At 47.1% G+C, this 21,819-nt stretch overlaps 1 protein-coding gene across 1 annotated transcript in view; it reads right to left on the bottom strand.

Moving 5' to 3' along the window:
- Positions 1-19,463: 19,463 nt before the first annotated feature.
- The window catches only part of LOC142575120 (uncharacterized), a 132,006-nt gene continuing 129,650 nt past the window's right edge, over positions 19,464-21,819 (bottom strand). The window contains exon 11 of the mRNA XM_075684130.1: positions 19,464-19,737. The gene's annotated coding sequence lies outside the window, so the exon portion shown is untranslated. The remainder of the gene's footprint in view (positions 19,738-21,819) is intronic.

Raw genomic sequence — 21,819 nt, 5'->3', positions numbered from 1 at the left:
AAATTCTGTCAGTGCGCTGTAGCGCGAGGGAAGAAAATAGGGTGAGCACTTGACCTCACCTTTTGGGATACCGCACTAGTAGTGAATCATTAAAAAAAAGCCTGTTTGAACCAGTTCCCTTGTCTGCAACACTCCTGCTAAACGGGAGACTAAAATACCACGATGATGGCTCTATTGCGGAGATCGGCAAGGTGCGCACAGACAGAAATTTTGCCGCCTTTCTTCGCATTCTGCAAAATGCTTTCTTGTTAGGATCACGCATAGCGGCCGACCCCGACGCCAGGGACACACAGGCGCGATTTCGTCCCTCTAACTTTCGTCCTTATACTGCCCTTAACGCCTTCATTACAGCGTCAGTGAAAAGGCGCCTCACATAACATGACAATGAACTTGAAGAGGTGATTAGTGCCCTCCACTCCGCGCCCTCCAATTGAAAACACTACTGATTTCCAAATTAAACTACACAAACAGATCGCACAACCCAAACTAATCACAGAACGTCGTTTTCTTGACGGCAAAACCCTGCAACACTTACATGACAAAGGGCAGCGGCAGCACATTCAGAACAGCCGCTATCATACCACAGCGCAATGCAAGTGCGATAACGTTATTATGCCCGGCTCAAACAGATCGCACAACCCAAACTAATCACAGAATGTCGTTTTCTTGACAGCAAAGCACTGCAACACTTACATGACAAAGGGCAGCGGCAGCACATTCAGAACAGTCGCAAACAGACCATAGTGCCATGCGAGTGCGATAACGTAACTATGCCCGGCTTCACGAATAACGTGGCCGCCTTGATCACATAACAATTGAAAACACTACTGATTTCCAAATTAAAACCCCACAAACATATCGCACAACCCAAACTGATCACAGAATATCGTTTTCTTGACAGCAAAACACTGCAACACTTACATAGCAAAGGGCAGCGGCAGCACGTTCAGAACAGCCGCAAACACACCACAGCGTAATGCGAGTGCGGTGACGTGACGACGCTATGACGACGCGACTATGCCCCGGCTCGCCCGGCTGCCCGGCATCACGAATCACGTGGCCACCTTGGTCACATGATTTAACGACGGTATCGCCACCTTGCGCAAGGTTGGATCGCGTTGATGGGTTGTTGAATATTGTAGAAGCCGTTAAAGAGGCTGACGCGCCGTGGCGTGGCGGTGGCGTTTTGAGTCGTTTGCAAAACGTATTCACCCCTCGTTTTTAAGCTGTCTGGCTTCCAACGTTATCAAAACGTATTCACCCCTCGTTTTTAAGCTATCTTGTTTGGAACGTCTTTGATGCGTCGATTTTGGTCAAAAATCCGTTTCAGACGTTGAATCCCTTAATACGACATTTTCAAGACTTTGTGTGCTACCTGGGAAGCAACCACGGCGGGTAAGAGCGGGCGATATATATATATATATATATATATATATATATATATATATATATATATATATATATATATATATATATATATATATATAGAGAGAGAGAGAGAGAGAGAGAGAGAGAGAGAGAGAGAGAGAGAGAGAGAGAGTTGGCGATAGAGCAATATAACGAACGAACGTCTTCCTTGCACATCAACAGTACTTACTACCGACCACTGACCTCTTAACAAACATAAAAACAGCGGGAGACAGTAAGCTATTCGCTTTAATATTCATGGGTCTAAACGGTATGCGCTCGGCACGCTTGGGCGCACAGCTTGGCGTGATCACCCATGGTTAGACGCGCCGATCGTTTAACCACATTGACGCGGCACCGACGGCGTCCGAAGAAATGGAAGGCCTGCGAAATGCACAGCGGGAGCGGCACTGCCTTGGTTTGAGACGGAGCGGCTATAAAGCAAGGGAGCCAGCGCGCGACAGAACAACGGAAGAGAGGGTTGAGAGTGGCGTCTGGCTCTGCGCGGCGTGCACGCGCACGGCACGCCAACGCGCACTGCAAACGTTCTAACCGCCGCGAAGCTTCGACAGCCCGTCAACCATAGAGTTTCTCACTACATTACCTAGAGGGAAATCTGGCGCTGCTGCGCTGTGGTATGCATGGGAATGCCGGTATATTGTGGATTCGGATTGGCATCGTTCTCGTAGAGACAGGACACCTTCAAGACGCGCTTGGCAAGTACCGTTCCGTCTGTCACAATGATTCATTTTCTACTAGAACAGCACGTGAAAAGCTGTTTTAGCTTCATTATTACGCGAAAACATGTTTTGTTTAACTATGGGAACTTGTTATTGTGTGTGCGACTACATGTTGCGTAAAAAGTATCAGCGGGCTGCTGAAGTTGGAGGACAGACGACAAGGTTCGCGCTCGCTTTGAAACAGTTGGTCGTCTGTTCTTGCTTTTCTTCGCTTGGTCATGCATCGTGGGTGAGTAAAGATGTAATATGCGTGAATGGAAAAATTTTATGAAGATTTTACTTTGAGAACGCGTTATTTGCGTAGCCATATCCACGTGTTAGACGAAGCCTCTTACAACACCAGCCAATACGAGCCTCGCAGACGCATATACCGTCATTCCCATGACAACACGGTGCCCCCTTAAGAAACTCCCATAGACGGTGGCTCCAGATTACCCTCTAGGTGTTATAGTGAGAAACTCTATGCCGTCAACTAAAAGGCCAACTAAAACCAGGCCCCGCACACTCCCAAGTTCAACAAATGGCCACAGAGGGCGAAAAATCAATCAAGGCGCGTTTCAGCGTAAGCGCGCAAGTGGAGCTACTGTAATTCGGTCGCATACTTTAATTTGTGCTTTCTCTGCTAAGGGCGCTGAACATGCTGAATTTTTTACTTTACACAAACCATTGACATAAACAACCGAGGTGTCTAAGGATGTTTTTTGACCTCAGGTAAATAGGCAGTTGATTTTTTTTTATTTGATTGTTGAAGCTGCTTCTTAGTCAAAGCGTCAAGGTTATTGTACTTGATTAAAGGGACACTAAAGGTTACCAGAAAGTCAATTTAAAGTGGTAGAGCAATGTTCAAGAACGTCTAAGGCGTAAATCTAATCGCGAACAGAGCTTTAGTAACCGAGAAATTGAGGTAAATGCATGACACGCTTTGAGACCCCCCAGCAACATTCCGGTGCTAGCCCGATGACGAAAGCACTCCTCATAATTTGTGTTACTAATACTCAACTACTCGTATTAAAATATCATTTCATTCGATTATAAGACGGAAGAAACTGCTACTTATCTACGTCTATTCGATTCTAAGAAAAAATAACATTTTGACGTTACCCTTCAGTAGTATGGGTGGTGAAAGGTTTCGTTTTCGCTCGACTCTGCGCGCTCGACTCTGCGCCGCGCACGCTTTGGAATTTCAGTAGTTTCGTTATCGCGTCGTGCTGTGCGGGTTCTGCTGGCTCGCGAAACTTTCATTTCGAACAAGCAGTGAGAATGCCACGTCCTTGTGATGTCGTGGGAAGCCCTCGTTGCTTTTCCGCTCCGGAGAGCCGGTGCCGAGGCCGCCGTCGTAGTACGCAACGACGCCGGCAGCGCGAGCCCTCAGCAGCAGGTCGCGCTCGTCAGTGCTCAAATCGCTGAAGTTGAGCCCAGCATCGCGAGCCAATCTGTCGTTGTCAGGGTCCATTGTGACGAGCGTCGAAGTTTGTGTCATAGAATAAAGTACCAGCTTATGGTCGCGCGTTTCTCCTTCCGCTAGCCACCATACTCCCGCTTTCGCTCTGCTGTCGGCGCTGTCTTGGCTCTGTTTCTGGCCGCGCGTTTGCGTTTTGCGCAGAAAAGCCGTAGCGCCGTCTGCGGACGCCGTTCTACTCACCGATGGCGCAACGTCACTATGAGACCATGATGTCAGTACTCCTCAATCGGAGGGCGGGCGATTTGAACTGCGCTAGAGGTACGCGGACGCTTCAGAACGCATTTTCTCTTAAAATAAGTCTCTCCTTGGCACGGAACAGACTAGGATAATTATGACACCCGTAAAAAAGAGGCAGCTGACGGCCGTAAGCTGTTGCGTTCTTTCCGTCAAACTACCCGGCCTGGTAGTGCTGTAAAGATGCTGTATAAAAGTGACACGCGGTGACAGGGAAATTATTATACTTAGCAGCCGACCGTACGTTTTGTAGCTTAGGTCTTCTTTCTTGTGCGTTTGTGCTACCCTTATTGATGAGCCATTTCTTGACTATGTAACCGCGTTTGTGTGGATGCGTAGACGTGTGCTTTTTGTTGTACTTGTAAAATGCAAATAAAATATTTTCAGGCTTACTCAATCTTTGGTGTCGTGTGCGTTTATTCCAGTCGAGGCCATTGTGCCATCTGGAAACCGCATTCTGTCAGTAGCCCTACACGAAATGCAACAGCTGGAGCGCGGCGGCAAAACTCGGGGTAACGGCGGCGTAATAAACGAAAAACCGCTAGGGATGCCCTTAAAAGTCAGTTCAGAGTGTTACTTAACTCGATATGACTCAGCGCTACATATATTTATATATGTAGGCGCTACGTTTGCCACACAACAACCAAACTGGCAGGAGCACGATCGAGGCGCAGCAGTCAGAAACCCAGTAAAGCCACAGAACACCTGGTAAAGCGGCCATACTGTGCAAAACCCCGTTTCCGTTTCCTAAGGTCCCTCTCCCTCTATAATTTTCAAGGTAGCGACATTAAAGCCCCTGAAACTTCGTAAAGTAGTGCCACTCTCCTCCTCCGCCTTCACTCCTCCTTGTTTCTCCTCTCTTTGACGCTCCCTCCTCGACCATGGCGCCGCCTACGATGCTCGCGCGCAGCAGACGACCTTTCGCAGAGTGAATGCACGCATAGCAAGGCAGTGCTCTTTAGGCGTTTACGTTGGCTTTCCAGCTCCGCGTAACTTCGTGTACAGCATAAAATTTCTAGTCGGATGCTTGTACAAATTCGGTAACGGCAGCTTTTGTTTCAATTTTTGATAACTATTTCTTAAAAAAGTATCTGAAGGAGTGTTAACGCTGTGCGTTGACGACTGCAAATGTATCGCGTGCCCTACAATTAGGTACGCAACATTTGTCAAGGGCGTGTCGCAAGATCTTGTTGCGAATGGTTGTAAATAACACGTTTACCATCGAATGACAACCTCTTGGCTTCCAGCAAGCCCTCAGCCTAAAGAATCCGCGCCGCCCTTACCATGTGAATTCGCGGCGCGTATGAGCTATGACCTACAAAGGCTGACGGAGATCACTGCTCTGGAGCTTCGAAAGTGTATTACAAGCTACAGTGCCGCCAACGTGCGTGCTTGCCAATCTAAGCGCGCGCAAAGCCTCAGAGGTGGGCGCTGGTGCTATTGTGTTTCTCGTGTCTCAACGCCGACAGAAATACCGCGGCCGATCATCGAGTCGGGACTGTGCGTACACAAGAAAATAAAATGAGTTTTTAGCATTCGTGCGCGAAGCGGGAGCGCGATAACAATGCTTGACTCAATCTCAAACAAGACCACTGTGGCCTTCAGTAATTTTTTTCAGTTTAATGACTTATCACGAATAACACTTCATCGTGCGTTGGTTCGTCCGTTCACTAAGTGACGTACTTGTCGCGAACCGAGTTGCACTGAGGTGCATGCATTCAGGACGGTTGCACTCCCTTTGAAGTAACATTTGCGAGACATGACTTTATTAGTGAATTCATGATCGCGCAAAGAATCCCCCCGCCATGACGCGGCCGAAAGTGCGGCAAGTGAAATGAAGTTTTATCCATAGGTTAAAATGATATGAAACGGCATTCGAGTTGCAAGTTAACAGTTTATTTTCACATAGATGCATTACAGATTTGCCTTTGCAGTCACAAGTCCGTCTGCACCATTTATTGTCTCATTGCGTAAATAAACGCACCAGCCTAAGAGTCCTACAGCAAGCGCGTCTCAATTAGGCATAATGACTGTTGAAACTAATAGTGGCATAGACGAGCAAGCGAACGACTATATGAGCGCGCGAACTAAACGAGCGAGCAAACGACTAAACGAGCGTGCGAACGAACGAGCTAACGACTAAGCACGAACGACGACTAAACCAGCCAGGGAACGGGCGGGCGACCGCACGTTTTCTTTGCGAGGGCTCCACCGCCGCATCTTTAGCTTCGCACAGTTTAAAGCTCACGCGAATTAGCACATACGTCTCAATTACCTATGATGCGGGCGCTCGACGACGAACGCACCGCGTAACACGGTTTCGGGAGAGCACGCACGCTTTTCATCGGTGCCTCTGTATCGCAAATCCACCGGGCGACCGCCAACGAGGAACAGGAACAAATCTGGCAAACAAAGCTAGTCTATCTAAAGAAGGCTAGTAAGTAACCACAAAAGGCAGAGAGTTGCTCTCCTGAGGCGCTTTCATGATCGAGACTGAAATTTTATCAAAAGGACTGCGCTGAATCTTAATAATTTCGTAATCACGTTATCGCACGCAACCTCGCGTGCCCGCGAACTCAAGCCGGTTGGCGTTCAAAACGATTAAGCGCACCAAATATGACTAACACGACCACGTAGTGCGCATATAAGCAAAGCAGACGTTGCGTAAAAATCATGTTGAAGCGTGCGTACAAATGACAACATGCACAGTGAACTGTGCAATATCTACTACGTTATTGCCCGCAGCACAATACGCAAGCCTGGCACATACAATACTTTGAGAGAGCCACAACTTACATCACATAGTCGTGCGGAGGAAGTTGGTCGGAAGTTCTCCCTCCCGATTCGGTGAAGCCATGTCTTCGTTCTTAACGCGTTGCGCTTACCGGAAGGTATCGCGAACATATTCTTGCCTTTGCTAAAACTATATTGGCATCCAAACGCGCAGCAGGTCATGGTAACAGAAAATGACGTGAAGCGACGTCGCACTTGCCACAAAATATCCTTCGAGGCGTTCACAAGATCAAAACAACACAGAATAGGAACGGAAGGAATGCCGCCAACAAGCGCCGCTTCTCGAGCAAAGATGGCACTGAAGCGCGACTGTAAACAAACGAAGCCGGCGCAAGTGGCCACGTGATGCCATTAGGCCAATAGCGACGCGGCGTCGGCTTCGGCCTGAGCGCTGGAGGAGGAGGAGGCGTTCTTCAAAGCGTGGCACTACTTTACGAAGTTTAAGGGGCTTTAAGCGACATCTGCCGCGCGCGCCACCTAGGAAGTTCCTGTAGCAGACGGCGCCCACGCTAAACTGCGGCGTCGCGGCATTCGTGAGGTGAAAAAATATCTGCACACGCGCGGAAATAAAACATACTGGTGCCTGACTGTGGTGAAAAACGAAAGAAGGGCCCGAACTGCTAAATCTAGTCCTTTAATTCCAAATGAGCGCTGAAAGAAAAACGCTCAAGAGAGCGGAATGAGGGCTTGATCGCCTCGATTCCGCATGTTTACATTTCGTTCGTTTGCGCTCAATCACCGCGCGAGCCTTGGTGATTGCTTGCGCTTAATCCCGTTTGCTCCGTTAATTATTTTGCTTGTAAGTGTGCTGCGTACACATAGCGGTTACCTTGAACGAAGTATTCGTGTAAAAAAAGAAGGCTGACAGTCGCTTGGACCGAAAAAAATTCGACATAACGTCGCTGAAACGTGCGACCCTCACGGTAACTAAACATCTTGTGTATTGTGTGGAAACGAGTGCGCCAACAGTCTTCTTGAGGATGAGTGTGTCTGTCGTGTAGCGATTACACGACGACTGTTGTGTCTTGCGGTTCAATGCTACGAGACAGTGCAACTGTCGTGACATTCTGAAGCGGTGGTATCGTGTCAGCGAGTCTCCTCGATCGTGTTCGGGCTGCCAGAGCGATCTAATCTCGCGGCACACCAACATCGAGCGTAGTGTGTGCGCGTGTGTGAATGCGGTTGACTGTTCTCGTGAAACGTGCGACGTCGCCACGTAAACTTGAATCATGAAGCGCATTGTTGTGTTTATGCCTTTTCGCCTCCGTGCACCGCTAAAGCCCCGTAAGAATTACAGGGCCCTTACACGAAACGCAAGCGGATTGGCCTAGCTATTATCGCACTGTGTTTTGCTGGCAATCCGTGTATCGCTTGTGGCGTTTTTCTTGTGTTAATTTGCAGTTGTGTGTTTTTCATCAGTAAAATGGCTTCGCCGATTATTGAAACATCTTCGAGTGTAAGGGAAACTTGGAAGGAACGAGCTCGCACCTTTACGTAATTTACTCTGATATATTGTATTACACTTTATTATTTGATGGCCGATAGCAGTGGCTATGCAGAATTTGTTTTCAAAAGCAGAGTAATGCAGGCACTTAGGAATATACTTATTCACATATGCAATGCACCAAATACGATTAGGATATGCAGAGTTGGATGACTTTTTTGGACATATTGTGAAGCACAGACAATAACGCGCGCACAAACACAGGAAAGTATAAAAGTAGAATTCGCTGCTGCAATTTGCTGAAATTTCGCATGTAACGCAATGCGGATATTTGTCAGCGAGTTAATGCGCTTCTGCCACACTATTTACTTGCATGCTAGGTCATGCTGCACTTGCTAAGTCAACGGGCTCATAATGCACTAAAATCAATAATCGCCACAAACTTCGGCCATCAATATTCATGCGCGCGAATAAAATACTATCGCAGCTCTGCACAACCACGTGTATAGTTCCTCTCGCACCTTCGTATCGCTCTACGTTACTTTCCTAGCATAGTCGTGCAGTTACCGACGGTTCAGCCTTTCCGTCCAATTCTATGCGACCACATTTATCTTCTGGTTAGGTTTTGTTTGCCGCGCGGGATGCAAAATAACTTCTTGCCGTCCTCCGTCTGATCTCGGCACCCACCCGCGCAGCAACAAGGCATTTCGCTCCTTCGCATCCTAGGTCATACTGAGCTATGCAGCGGGCTCCATAACAAGCTAAAATAAATATTCACCACAAACTTCGGCCATAAACATTCATGCACGCGAGTGAAATACTATCACAGCTTGACATACGCACGTGTATACTTTCTATCGCACCTTCGTATCGCTCTACGTTACTTGCCTCGCATAGTCGTGCAGTTAGCGACGGTTCAAAGTCCTTCCGTTAAATTCTGTGCAACCATGCTTTTCTACTGGTTAGGTTCTGGTAGCAGCGCGGGAAGCAAAATAACTTCTTGCCATCCTTCGTCCGGTTTCGGCACCTAACCGCACAGCAACAAGGCATTTCGGCCCTCCCGGAACGAAATTATCGCAGCAATGTGCACAACAGGCAAAACGCGCGCACTTCGCCCGGCGCGCAGGAACTTTCATGGCGGCAAAGGGGCGGAGCAAGGTCACATGTCACCGTTCAGCCTATGGCGTCGTCGGCTGGATCAAAGCCTGTCGATATTTTGAAATTATTGAGGGAATTTAGCGTTTCCTGTTGTACAGCGCCATCTGTGGTCGCATACTTTAGTTCACGACGCCACCGCTACGCTTATTTCCGTTGCACTGTGGAAGGTACAGTTTCCCTTCTCTAAGTTTGTATAGGTGTTCTGCGCTAAAACCATCAACATAATCAAACCTTACGCAAGGTGGCGATACGACACCATCGTCACATCAGTCACATGACCAAGTGTGTGACGAAGGCTGCCGTGGCTGCCGCTGTGGCTGCCGTGTGAAAGTGGTCTGTGCATAGTTCTGCAATTGTGCTCGTTTGGGCAGTCATGTGATTCTCACAGTTTTTTGTTGCGCTGTCTGTTGCGAAGCAAGTATTGTGTTTTGTTGTCCTACTTCGTACTGCGTGTGCCGCAATTTGTCTGTATGATTTTAATTTGGAGAGCAGCTGAGCTGGGGGTTAAGGCTGCCGTGTGAAACCGGGCTCTGCATAGTTGCGAAATTATGCGCGTTTGGGCAGTCGTGTGTTTCTCAGTGTTTTCGGTCGCGCTGTCCTTTGTCAAGTAAGTAGTATTGTGCTTTCTGGTCTTACTTGACACTGCATGTGCAGCGATTTGTTTGTATGATTTTAATTTAAGAAGCAGCTGAGTTCTTCATTCTAGACCGCCGAGTGGAGGGCACTGCTTTGCTCTTCAAGCTCATTGTCATGTCGATATGGCTATGTAAGGCATCTTTTCAGTGACGTTGTAATTAAATCGTTAAGAGCAGTATTAGGATGAAAGTTAGACGAAATGTTGCTTTTGGGTACCTGGCATCGGGATCGCCCGTCATGCGTGAAACTAGCAAGTTTTGCAGGATGCGAAGAAAGGTGGGAAAGCCGTGTTTGCACACATTGCCAATATCCTCTAGACAGCATTCACTGTGGTATTTCAGTCTTCCTTTTAGCAAGATCGTTTCAGGCATAAGAATTGACAAACGGGCTCTTTGTTGATGTTCATAAGGAGTACTGTAGCGCAAGACATGAGGTGAAGTGACCTTCGTATTTCCGTGCCCTGGCCTACAGCGCACTCGTAGAATGCTGCATGAACTACACCGTGCTGTTATCGCTTGCGATTCAGCTTCGATTGCGCTTCGGCCCCTTTTATCCCACGTGGCTGGTATTTCATGGTCTTAAGAGGAACTTTGTGCCCAATATGAGACGACCGAATTCGATTTTCTTCGGCGCCTCGGAATGCTAGCAACTTCTTTCGCTGCTACTAGCTTTGTCCTTGTAGTTTCTGTAGTTCGCGATCGGATACCGCATATACTATGTAGAGTGGATATGCATGTACCATGCATATCCACTATAGTGTATACTGCACTCGTGAGTCGTGAATCCCCTTGGCGTAAAACATCCTGTTGCTTCAGGTAGTAACTACTTTTTGTTGTTTGTGACTGGTGCCGGTCTCCACGCTGCGTGGCCTCGAACTCTGCAGACGCCGAGTTCGTGCGTGTGCCATGTGTACGCACGGAGTTTCGGAAGCGCTCGCGCGGATTTTTTTTTTTTCGATTTGTGCGCTGTTCGTGCACTTCGCGCAACAGGGCATCCGCTATTCTTGGTCCTTGTGCAACAAATTTTCCAAGCGTACGTCAAACGGAAGAGCCTCTTAGGCATTTAGCGATGTCAGTTCATTAAGTACGTTGATGGGTAAAAGTACATAGCACTTGCTGCTTAGAGTTCATGTGTAATATTGCCATATGTAATGCCGCAGAGAGCTCTCCACATGACTGTTACGAGCAATCTCGTTAGTGCGCTGGTTTGTAGAGCGCGCCCTGCCTTCTCTCGCCGATCGGTGCTAGCATACGTGGCAAGAAACTGTCTCCGAAATTCTTCCCATGAAGATAGCGCCGCTTCACGGTTCATTTACCATGTCCTCATTGACTCTTCTAACGCGAAGCACACGTTGTGAAGCTTCCTTGCCTTGTTCCAGTCATTGAAATCCATGACTCGCTCGAAGTGCATGTTCTCACAGTCTTCCACATCTTCGAACGTATCGCCGTGCACGGGCTCAGCCGTGCGTGGTGTGTACATGACGAGCGGAGACGATGCCACCGGGCTGGTCATGGTTGCACCATCGCTGGTAACTGTTGGCTGCACTGCTGCAACAACAGGCAGTCCGAACTCGGGCGGGTCTCCTCGGAGGCAACGGCTTGTGCGCTGGTGCACTGTAGTCAGTTCTCTGGATTTCAATCGCTGAGGGTCAGTGCTGCGCTCTCTTACGAACTGGGGACTTAAATCATACCCCGCACCTCCACCAGAAATGTAGCACTCTTCAATGAAGCACACTAAACAAACTGGTTTATTGTGAGCAAACTTGTGCACAGAAACTCAAGCCTAAAGCACTTTCACGCAATTTGCAAGCAGAGTTAAGAGGAGCCTATCGACAGTGAACCGTGTCTCCACACCGAAGACACTTTCACGCGCCCCGAAGACCAGAAGCTACGCCGTGACTTCTCATTGGACGGGGGGACTCTGGCGCTGCCGTGCGCGCGTGCACGAGACACGCGCTGTCTCGCCATCCGCGAGCCGTTGCTGGCGCTCTTCTAATGGCGATGTGATGAGTAACGCTTAGGGGCTTTAGCGATGAGGCGCTTGGAAGGGTACCTCGCGAGAGTGCTCGTAACTGGCATGCGGAGAGCTGTCTGCTGCAATATGGGTTATATACACAGGAATTGTAGCCTTGCTTTGCGGAATGGATTTGTGCATGATTAATTGCATATATTGGTCCCTACCTGGAGGTCTTAGTTGAAAATGTGATCACAAGGCGACAGTGTGCTAATAAATGCAGCAATGTCGGACTAACGCTTGGTAACTTAGCGTGGTGTCTTGAATGGTAGTAAGCAGATGACAGGTGACATGTTAAGTACATAGTGGCTTTAATTCTTCCTTCATTGCAATATGCCAACTGATCGTTCTCATTCAGACCACTGGCATCAACACAGTGGCCCCTGGTCAAAGGGCGGGAGAATACGTGGATATACATCGAGGCATTTTCCCTCATCTGCTTTTAGGGACGTCCTCCAAATCGTTTAAGAAATGCAGGCATTCAGATTTATAGCACAGGAAGGGCGAGTGAGTGCAATTTACATTGTCATTACATAATTGAAATGCTTAGTATGCTTAATGTGGAATCTACATATGTGCCTATTTCATTGAACAGCATGTTCAAAACAATTTGCGCGATATATTTTTACAGTTAGCGTTGGTTATGTTCACTTTTATGATCTGGATACAGTGTTGTACTTGCATATTTTGGGCTCATGCCACTTTAATAAGTCATAAAATTTAGCATATCTTTCACATTGTAGCTTAAGTGTGCTGCTATATGTTTCATTAGAAGCTGCAAAAATTTGAGTGTGAGGCCTGCCCACTTATCTGGCAAGCACACCGAGTGGGAACACTTAAAGTTCAGTGCTACCATGTGAAGAGTGAGCGCATGCACGTGTCAGAGATCGTATGTGGACAAGTCGTCCTGGTGAAGCCACTGCATCTGCATTTAAAACATTTCGACTACCAGCGTAGTTCAAAATGTCGTCCAGTTCGACGAAATCGAGCACCAGTGCAAATATCTGGGCATACCTGTCCAGGGCAGCAAGTGTATCTACATTGCAAACATTTCAAGTACCAGCATGTACGGCAGTGCCATTGCCAGCGCAACCGTAGAGTACAAAGTGGTGTGCTCCCAAGCCGTTCATCAATGGAACTCTGCCTGGACTCTGTGCCAAGTATGTTTGGATGTGAAAGTGAGGGTGAACTGGCAAAGCATTGGCTGGGGCCTACATCTGTGAAAGGTTTTTGTCATTCAGAGTGCCTTTTACAGCGAAGCTGTGAGCCCTTAGTTGGTCGGCATTTCTTGCGTCCGTTACCGAAAATGTGGGCCGATCGCGGCGGCAGTGCGGGGCCAGAAGCGATGGCCCCCGTAAGGCGGAGGCTTCAGCAAAGTGCATGCATTCTTTGGAAGCGCGGATGCAACATATAGAACAGCGTACCTTTCAATAAAGAACAGGCGCAAAACAAGTATCGAGCGGCATAATTGATAAGGTGCGCCTGGTAACAATGCGAAGCACGTAACGCTCCCGCATACGTTTCCCAATAACGATTACTGCTGTGCGAGCTGCCGCAGCGATGTCAGCTTGCGACGTGGGAAGTGACGTTCCTAGCCTTGCGTTTATGGAATAACCAGCCTAGGACCTGATTTTTAGTGTTGCCGCAAGCTCGCTACGGGTGGTGGCGTGCTGTCAAAATTACCATCACTCAAAAGCAATACAGCACTGCATAGCCCCACAGCTTCGCTGGACATGCACTTTCGCAGGGCCGGAATGGCGATCCCATTTATTTGCTCTAGGAGACTGGAGATGCGTGCGAGGTGCACTAATGTATTCATTGGTTTACAAATGATTCATTGCGACCTATGCCTATTTTTGCGAGAGTGGTACATATGTGCCTTTTGTACAATGCTGTGTATATAAACGGATTCGTATTTATTATGACCAGTGCTCCTTTGGTTACTGAAGCGCAGCTTCCTGTGCATTCCAGTTAACTTCCAGGTTCGAAAATTCAATTATGGGGTTTTATGTGCCAAAACCACTGATTATGAGGCATGCCGTAGTGCATGGGTGTTTTCGCATTTAGCCCCATCGAAGTACGGCCGCCGCGGCCGGCAAATTTCCAGGTTTATACAATTTTCTAATAATGAGGCTTGCACATTAATTTCTCGTGTACTAGAGTACTAAGACTGTTTTAGTTATGTATAGCGTTACTCAGTCTGTACTCTGCATTACAGTGGTGCTGACTTACGCAAATTTCCTTGTTTGAGTATTCTTTAGGATCATTCACTAGATTGTTTTTTTTAGTTTTATGGTTCTTTTATTTCTCTCACCATTACTATATTTGATGTACCGTACAGGCAATATCTTCGAGCTTAACATGTTCCCGTTGTTTGGTTTTTATCACAGGATTAATTTTTGATGGTATGTGTCGTTATTCCTTTTTGTGTTCTTTTCAAGCTTCTAGATTATTGGTAACATAGCTTGTAGGCAGGTACCATGCGAGTAAATGTCGAATTTTCATTCTCCTTCTTGCAGTTGCTGTGATATCAATTTCTAAATAACTCTAGTCTGTTCATCTGATTGCATGTGTTTTTCCTGTGCAAAATAAGAAACTTTAGCACATTTCACGTTGTTCGTCATTGTATGCGTACTTACGAATTTCGTTTGTGCATTTTCTAGTCATTGGTGATCAATTTCTAGTTCATTAAGAATTGTTTCTGGTAGTTTTATTCGCTCTTGATGTGCTTTTAATTCGATTTACTTTGAATATCTCATATATTTTGCTGAAACCTTGCATAAGTATTATTTTTGCAATAAAGTGTTGCTTTCTGATATGCTCAATTCATGCGCTCTTGGCACAAAAGCCCTGGCCAGGCCAATTGTCAAGACGCGCCCATGTCTTAGCGGGATGTCATTCCCATTTTGGTTATAAACATCGTTGCTGCATACCAAAGGCAGCATTGCGAATTCATTTTTGTGGACATATGCCTTTTAAGGTGACTTGGTCGAGGATGCGTCGGCCTCTATAGGCAACAGTGCTTGGCACTGCGCCAGGAGCTCAGCACTAAACACCGACGCTACAACTCATTTGGAAACCGCGAAAACGAGCTTCAGATTATCGTAAACCTTCCAAGACTACTTCTAGACCAGCTTTTAGATAACATATTAAAAGCGTTTAGAAATCATATATGAAGAGCCCTGGCAAAGGTATTATTTGTGTCTTTCCCAATCGTATTTCAAAACCAGCTTTTCGAATACGTTTTGAAGAGCTGTTCTAGATCATCTGAAACAATTAGGCCGGACATTAGCAGGCATATACGACGTTTTACCAACGAAGTTGTCTTACTCGTGTCTTCTCTAAACCGTTGCTTTCGTCTCGGATAAACGATATAAAAGCGTTATGTATGTCTTTTGTGCTACCTGGGACTGGCTAACAAGTCGCGTGATTCCTGTCTCATAAATCTGCTAGGGTTGCTGCTTCAAGAAGTCTGCAATTGACTCTTTCACGTCATCGTCCGACACGAGTCTAGTTCCCTTGAGCTGTCTTTTTTTTTCAATTTCCCCAAATTGTAGAAGTCACAAGGCGACAGGTCTGGGCTGTATGGCAGATGTTGCACTGTTTCCCACTTGAACTTTGCCAGTTTTGTGTTAACCACATCAACGACGTGGGGACGGGCATTGTCGTGGAGCAAGATGACCCAATTCTTCAATTTTCAATATCGTTTGTTCTTGATTGCGACACGCAGCCGATCTGGCGTTTCACAATATCGGAAACTATTGATAGTCTCTCCAGGTTTAGCAAATTCGATCAGTAATGGCCCCTGATGATAGAAAAGAAAGACAACAACAGCTTTCCGGCGGAAATTTGACGACCTTTGCTTACGTTTGGGGTGGCGAATTCGAATGTTTCCACTGTAAGTATTGCCGTCGTGTTTCAGGTTCGTCATAGTGGCACCATGATTCGTCCCCGGTGACAATTGCAGACAAAAAGTCGTCGCCCCCATTCTGATACCGGATCAGATGAGTCAAGGTAGCGCAGAACCTCTCCATCTTCTAGCGGTGGTTCAAAATTTTGGGCATCCATTGCGCACACAAGAGACGATAACCGAGATGTTCAGGAATTATGGTGTGAAGAGAACCGTGACTGATGTTCACATGCTCTGCCAGTTCACCGATGCTTATCCTCCGTTCTTGTCTAATCAGCTCATCAACATTTGCAATTGTGTTGGGGATGATTGCACGGTGGCTTTGGCCTCATCTTGGATCGTCTTTGATAATTTCACGTCCTTCTTTTTAACCGTTTCCTCCAACGCTTCACAGTGGCCAGTGACATAAAATGTTCGACGTACGCGGCAGCCCTACGGCGACTAAATTTTTTTGGGGGAGGAAACACCTTCAGCTGGCAAAAACCCCACGACACCACGCTGTTCTTTTGGAGCGTCCCTCATGTCACGCAACCATGTTCAACCCTGTGTAAGAGAGCATTAAAGAACATTCATCCTCACACTTGCGTGTAACTTTTCTAAATGAGAGACGCCTGCGTGCTACGCGCATGCCTCGTAGATAATGAACCGAACTATTATTGCGCGGTGTGGGTTGGCTCACTTTCACTTGACTCGCCCTCGTACATTAGAATTGCGAAGGTATAATGGAATATACAAATGTGAAGATGCAGCTTGATAAAGGGCAAAAAAGTGTCACTGGAAACGAAGTTCACTGCACGTATACACAATACCTCGCAACAAAATATTTAAATATGCGTATAAGTCTCCAATAAATCTACGTATCTAGGAAAAAGTCACTGTACACAATGCGTCTAACAAGGCAAATAAATATGTTGGGCAATCACAGATCACAGAATCCTAAGGCCCGCCTCCCTCCCTTCCCTCCACTTCCCCCGACGTATCGCGCGCGACGGAAGGCGGCCCACTTCGTCCCCGCTTTTCTCCCTTGCTCACACAAGACTGAGCCCGTCCCAGACCAGGATGAATTTTTCTTCAACTGCGAGGCTTTTCTTTCGAGGAACCCGTATGGGTTCCCTTAATTTGTAGCAGTTGCTATACGAACGGGTGGATGTCTGATTTTCCCTTTATAATTTACTTCTCTCCACCTGGCGTATTTCCGCAGAACTATGACGTCAAACTCTTGCCTTTGCTTCGAGTTGTTGACAAATTCGACTTCGCCGTACCATCTGCTAGCCGCTTGGTTAGCTCAGATGGTAGAGCGGCTGCCCCGGAAAGGCGGTGGTCCCGGGTTCGAGCCCCGGACTAGGACGAATTTTTCTTGAACTGTGAGACTTTTCTTTCGAGGAACCCGTATGGGTTCCCTCCGTAGCAGTTGCTACGAACGGGTGAATGTCTGATTTTCCCTTTATTAAGACTGAGCCACCATCGTCTGCTCACCCATGCCACCCCCTCCCCCCCTGTACGCTTTCACTCGCACATGCAGCATGCGGCGCGCGGTCACGATGTTATCGCCCACGTACTTCATACGCAACACGAGGGCGACGGCAGGCATGCGCCTGGAGTGTCCATATAATTTTTATCGCAATAAATCTCCAGCATTTATAGCGTCCCGTGGCCCATTACTTTCCGCAAAAGAAGTAACAAAATTGAACATGTAATTACTATGCCACAATTCGCTGCGTCGCATCAATGTCTTTTTTTTTTTTTTTCGTGGGGCGGGGCGCCGAAATGAAAGAAAAGCATGCTGCCACAATCGAATGCCTACTTTGGGCACCTAATGTGGCTGCCGAAGGAATATTGAAGAAAACGCGAGACGCTTGGTCCACCGAGAACCATACTCATATTAATAGCTCAATATCGTACACCGGAGAGACAAGACTTTCCGGAGAGGTTGCGCTCAAGCGAACGCGTAGTAATTCGTCGAGTCCCCGCAGCGACCATTGTTTATTTACTCGTCTGCTAGCTAAAAAGCGTCGAAAACTCTGCCAGGCCAAAATTTACTCGGCCAGACAAAAACGAACACGCACCGAAGTGCGCCGCGCGGTGGCCGGAGCAACACGAGAAAAACGCATGCGCTCGGGCTGGCTCTGGCATCGCGCGGGTAGCGAGAACAAGAAAATTGAAGCTCAAGTTGTCCTCGCGACTTAAAGTCAATGTAGAAGAATAAATAAGAACACAGTTATTTTTGCCGGCCTTAGGGTCTTCACATGGATGCTTTGGCGTAGGTGAAAACATTTTTGGTATTCTTTTCTGAGACATGACGGCACAAATGGACCACCACAACGCTTCGTCTCATCGGACCTCGCTGTGTACTTTGTCAACATGTCTGGCAGTGTGTCAATTTGGCTTGTTTCGTTGTATGGTCCCATGTAAAAATTTAGAAAAGTTAACGCAAATTTGGCGTCAAATGTGTATAACAACAATAAACCCACAGAACTCCGGAATAAAAAAACTAAAGCACGACTTTGGAAATGTCAGTGCACCTTTCGCATCAAATGTTTATGAGAACTTTACAGCCACAAAGTTTCGGAATTGAAATCCATGCGCTCCGTAGATTCAGCGGCCTCCGAGAGGTACCACGACGAGCCCGCTCGACATCAAAACGACCTTGAAACTTTGTGCTCAGATGGGGCTCTTTGCGTCATGAGACTCCCGGTGCATGGGCGTTGCCGCGAAATTGAGCCCGAGTTTGCAATGTTCTCACTGAAATGCCTTTTCGAGCATAAAATAGTCATTCTAGACAAAATCCAGAATGATTTCCGAAGCCGGGGGTTGTTTGGTCAGCAGTGCATGACAGCCTGAAAAAATTTCAGGGGGGGGGGGGTGTGCTGAAGCCCCATAAGCCGCCCCCCTCTGGCTACGCCCCTGCTGACGAGCAACAAACATGCTCCTATATTACAGATGCTCTGTTTCCATGTGTACCGGTGGAGCTTGCAGCTATACGGGACGGTTAATTTATCAGCCATCCTGGTGTTAACAGCGCAAATGTAGAAGGGACACTAGACGAGAAGACACCACAGCGCTTCTGGTATTGTCTTCTCGTCTCGTGTACGCTGTTAACACCAGGGTGAAAAACCAACAAGCCGAAGCTGCTATTATTATCAGCTACGATACCTAAGCTCATTGCTTGCCGCTGACTAAGTTTGTCACATACACCGACTCCACGCAGGCTGTTCGGGACCTCCACAAACTGACCAGCATCCTAGATATAGCCTCAGACGTGCACTGCCTTATCGACTCGTGCACCTCTCCTGTCCGGGTACTGTGGACCTGTCGGTCAGCATCTGCACAACTGGACACAGATGCCGCCTACCATCCAGCGGAAGTCCAAAGCCTGCTGCCTCTACACTTCGTCCGTACCTAAAGGGCAGCTTGCTCTTGCACAAAGAATCACTCCGGCGCTTCACGCATGCACTTAACCCTCCGTGTGGATCAGACCTGCCTGGCGACTTAACTCGCCGGGAGGAGGTTGCGTTCAGGAGGACTAGTGCTGTATTCTCTTTGCTGATTAACTTGCTGATTAACTGATTGCTGTATTCTCTCCTCGATTTTTACCTATTTCATGATATAATGTGTAAGTAAGACTCAACGACGACGTACAAAGAAATAGACACACAGAGACAGCACTACGTTCTACTGTAGATTTTATTTTCGCACTCATTGACAAATATATACCGAACGAGCAAAAATAAACGAGACAAAAAAGAACATTCAGTGGTGTTTGTCAATGAACTGTACATGTGTCTAAGGCATGATCAAAACATATACACTGCAATAGTTACAGCCATAAACCAAGGAATCGTAACTTTTTCAGACAGCGACACTGATTGCTTGCTCATGCACCTTTCTCCTAATTTTTGCAATTTCATAGGCAATCCCTCTTGCCATCCTGCAGTGAGCCCTATACAAAATAGAAGTACTTTCAAAAATTGGTTTGCAGGAACAATCTCTTCAATGAATGTCCAATTCGCCCAAGATTCGTCTAGTGACGTCATATTGATGCTCTTTTAGTCTCTGATTGATGAATCTGCGAATTTGACCAACACATGTTCTTCCGCACGAATGCGGAATGGCACAGACAACGTTAGAGTGCAGGTTACAAATTATTTGCAATGTTGAGTAGAACATGCGTTCGTTTTGTTACTCTCTGAATTAACCCTTTTGCATAGCTTCTGTAGACGCTCAGGGGCAAAGAAAACCACATCCACGCCCGACTTTGCCGCTATTCTTCTGACATTACGCGAAATACAATGGATATATGGTACCACAGCAACTTGCTTTGCTCTAGCAGTGATACTGCTTCCCTTCAATACGTTTTTACACTTCCTGCTCAAGCCCTCCGCGACCGAGGTGAGCATACGCATCGGGTAACCAGAATCTGCCAGGTGCTTGGCCTGATCTCTGAAACTGGCTTCCACTTTGTGCTCACTTGATTTCATGAGAGAATTATTGAAAGAAGATGCTACTATTGGTGTGTTTTACGAGTTTTGAATGAGTGGAAGGAAATAGTAGGACTGGCTTATTGCTTCTTGGCTGATAACTCCAGCAGACCTTTTGTGGTTAAAAGTACAATCCCGGGTTAAAACCTTATGAAATTGCCTACGGGGACTTCATGCGTCAATGACAAAAGGAGACAACACTTCAGTGAACGAGGTTAGGGTTTTAGAAACCACCGGCTGCATAAAGCACCAATTTTTATCTAGCCTTCAAAGATGTCTTTATTTTTTTCTCATAATTTGTATAACTCGCCACATTTTTACAATGAACCTTAGTTGAAAGTTAGTCCTCATCCATCTCTAGTGTCATCCTGTTGCTGCTGCTTCATGCTGTGCACCCTTGCAACATTTGTGTGCGCGCGCGCGCGCGCGCGCGTGTGTGTGTGTGTGTGTGTGTGTGTGTGTGTGTGTGTGTGTGTGTGTGTGTGTGTGTGTGTGTGTGTGTGTGTGTGTGTGTGTGTGTGTGTGTGTGTGTGTGTGTGTGTGTGTGTGTGTGTGTGTGTGTGTGTGTGTGTGTGTGTGTGTGTGTGTGTGTGTGTGTGTGTGTGTGTGTGTGTGTGTGTGTGTGTGTGTGTGTGTGTGTGTGTGTGTGTGTGTGTGTGTGTGTGTGTGTGTGTGTGTGTGTGTGTGTGTGTGTGTGTGTGTGTGTGTGTGTGTGTGTGTGTGTGTGTGTGTGTGTGTGTGTGTGTGTGTGTGTGTGTGTGTGTGTGTGTGTGTGTGTGTGTGTGTGTGTGTGTGTGTGTGTGTGTGTGTGTGTGTGTGTGTGTGTGTGTGTGTGTGTGTGTGTGTGTGTGTGTGTGTGTGTGTGTGTGTGTGTGTGTGTGTGTGTGTGTGTGTGTGTGTGTGTGTGTGTGTGTGTGTGTGTGTGTGTGTGTGTGTGTGTGTGTGTGTGTGTGTGTGTGTGTGTGTGTGTGTGTGTGTGTGTGTGTGTGTGTGTGTGTGTGTGTGTGTGTGTGTGTGTGTGTGTGTGTGTGTGTGTGTGTGTGTGTGTGTGTGTGTGTGTGTGTGTGTGTGTGCGTGCGCGCGCGCGCGCATGGATTTGGATGTGAAATCAAGCCCTTGGGTGGAGGTATCATTCTTCTCCTGTGCAGTCTCATGAATTTATTAACTATAGTGCAACAGAAATACGATGGACAAGAACGAAGTAAACACACAGAGCGCTTCATTCTTGTTGGTTGTCTATCTGCTGCGTTCTAGTTAATAATGAATACACACCAACACGTCTAGTTTTCAGTTCTTATGTTAGGCTTATAAGCCTGCTTGTGTCCTGGAATATCTGCATGGCTATGTATCCTGTAATTTAATTATTGGCCATGTGCTTGCAAGTCGTGTGTCAATGTCCGGATTTTCCTGACAATCTCGTGTGATGTGCAAGCCCAGACAGTTTCTGGTGAATCCATGCAGGTGTGCAGGGTGTTGTGCAGGGTGTTGTGCAGGGTGTAATTTGCACTACAAGTTGGTTGGTAGTTTGGTTGCTTTCAGTTAAG

This window comes from Dermacentor variabilis, chromosome 3 (genome assembly GCF_050947875.1).
Source record: "Dermacentor variabilis isolate Ectoservices chromosome 3, ASM5094787v1, whole genome shotgun sequence".
NCBI lineage: Eukaryota > Metazoa > Arthropoda > Arachnida > Ixodida > Ixodidae > Dermacentor > Dermacentor variabilis.
The sequence above is the reverse complement of the archived record's forward strand: the minus strand, read 5'-3'. Positions and strand labels throughout refer to the sequence as shown.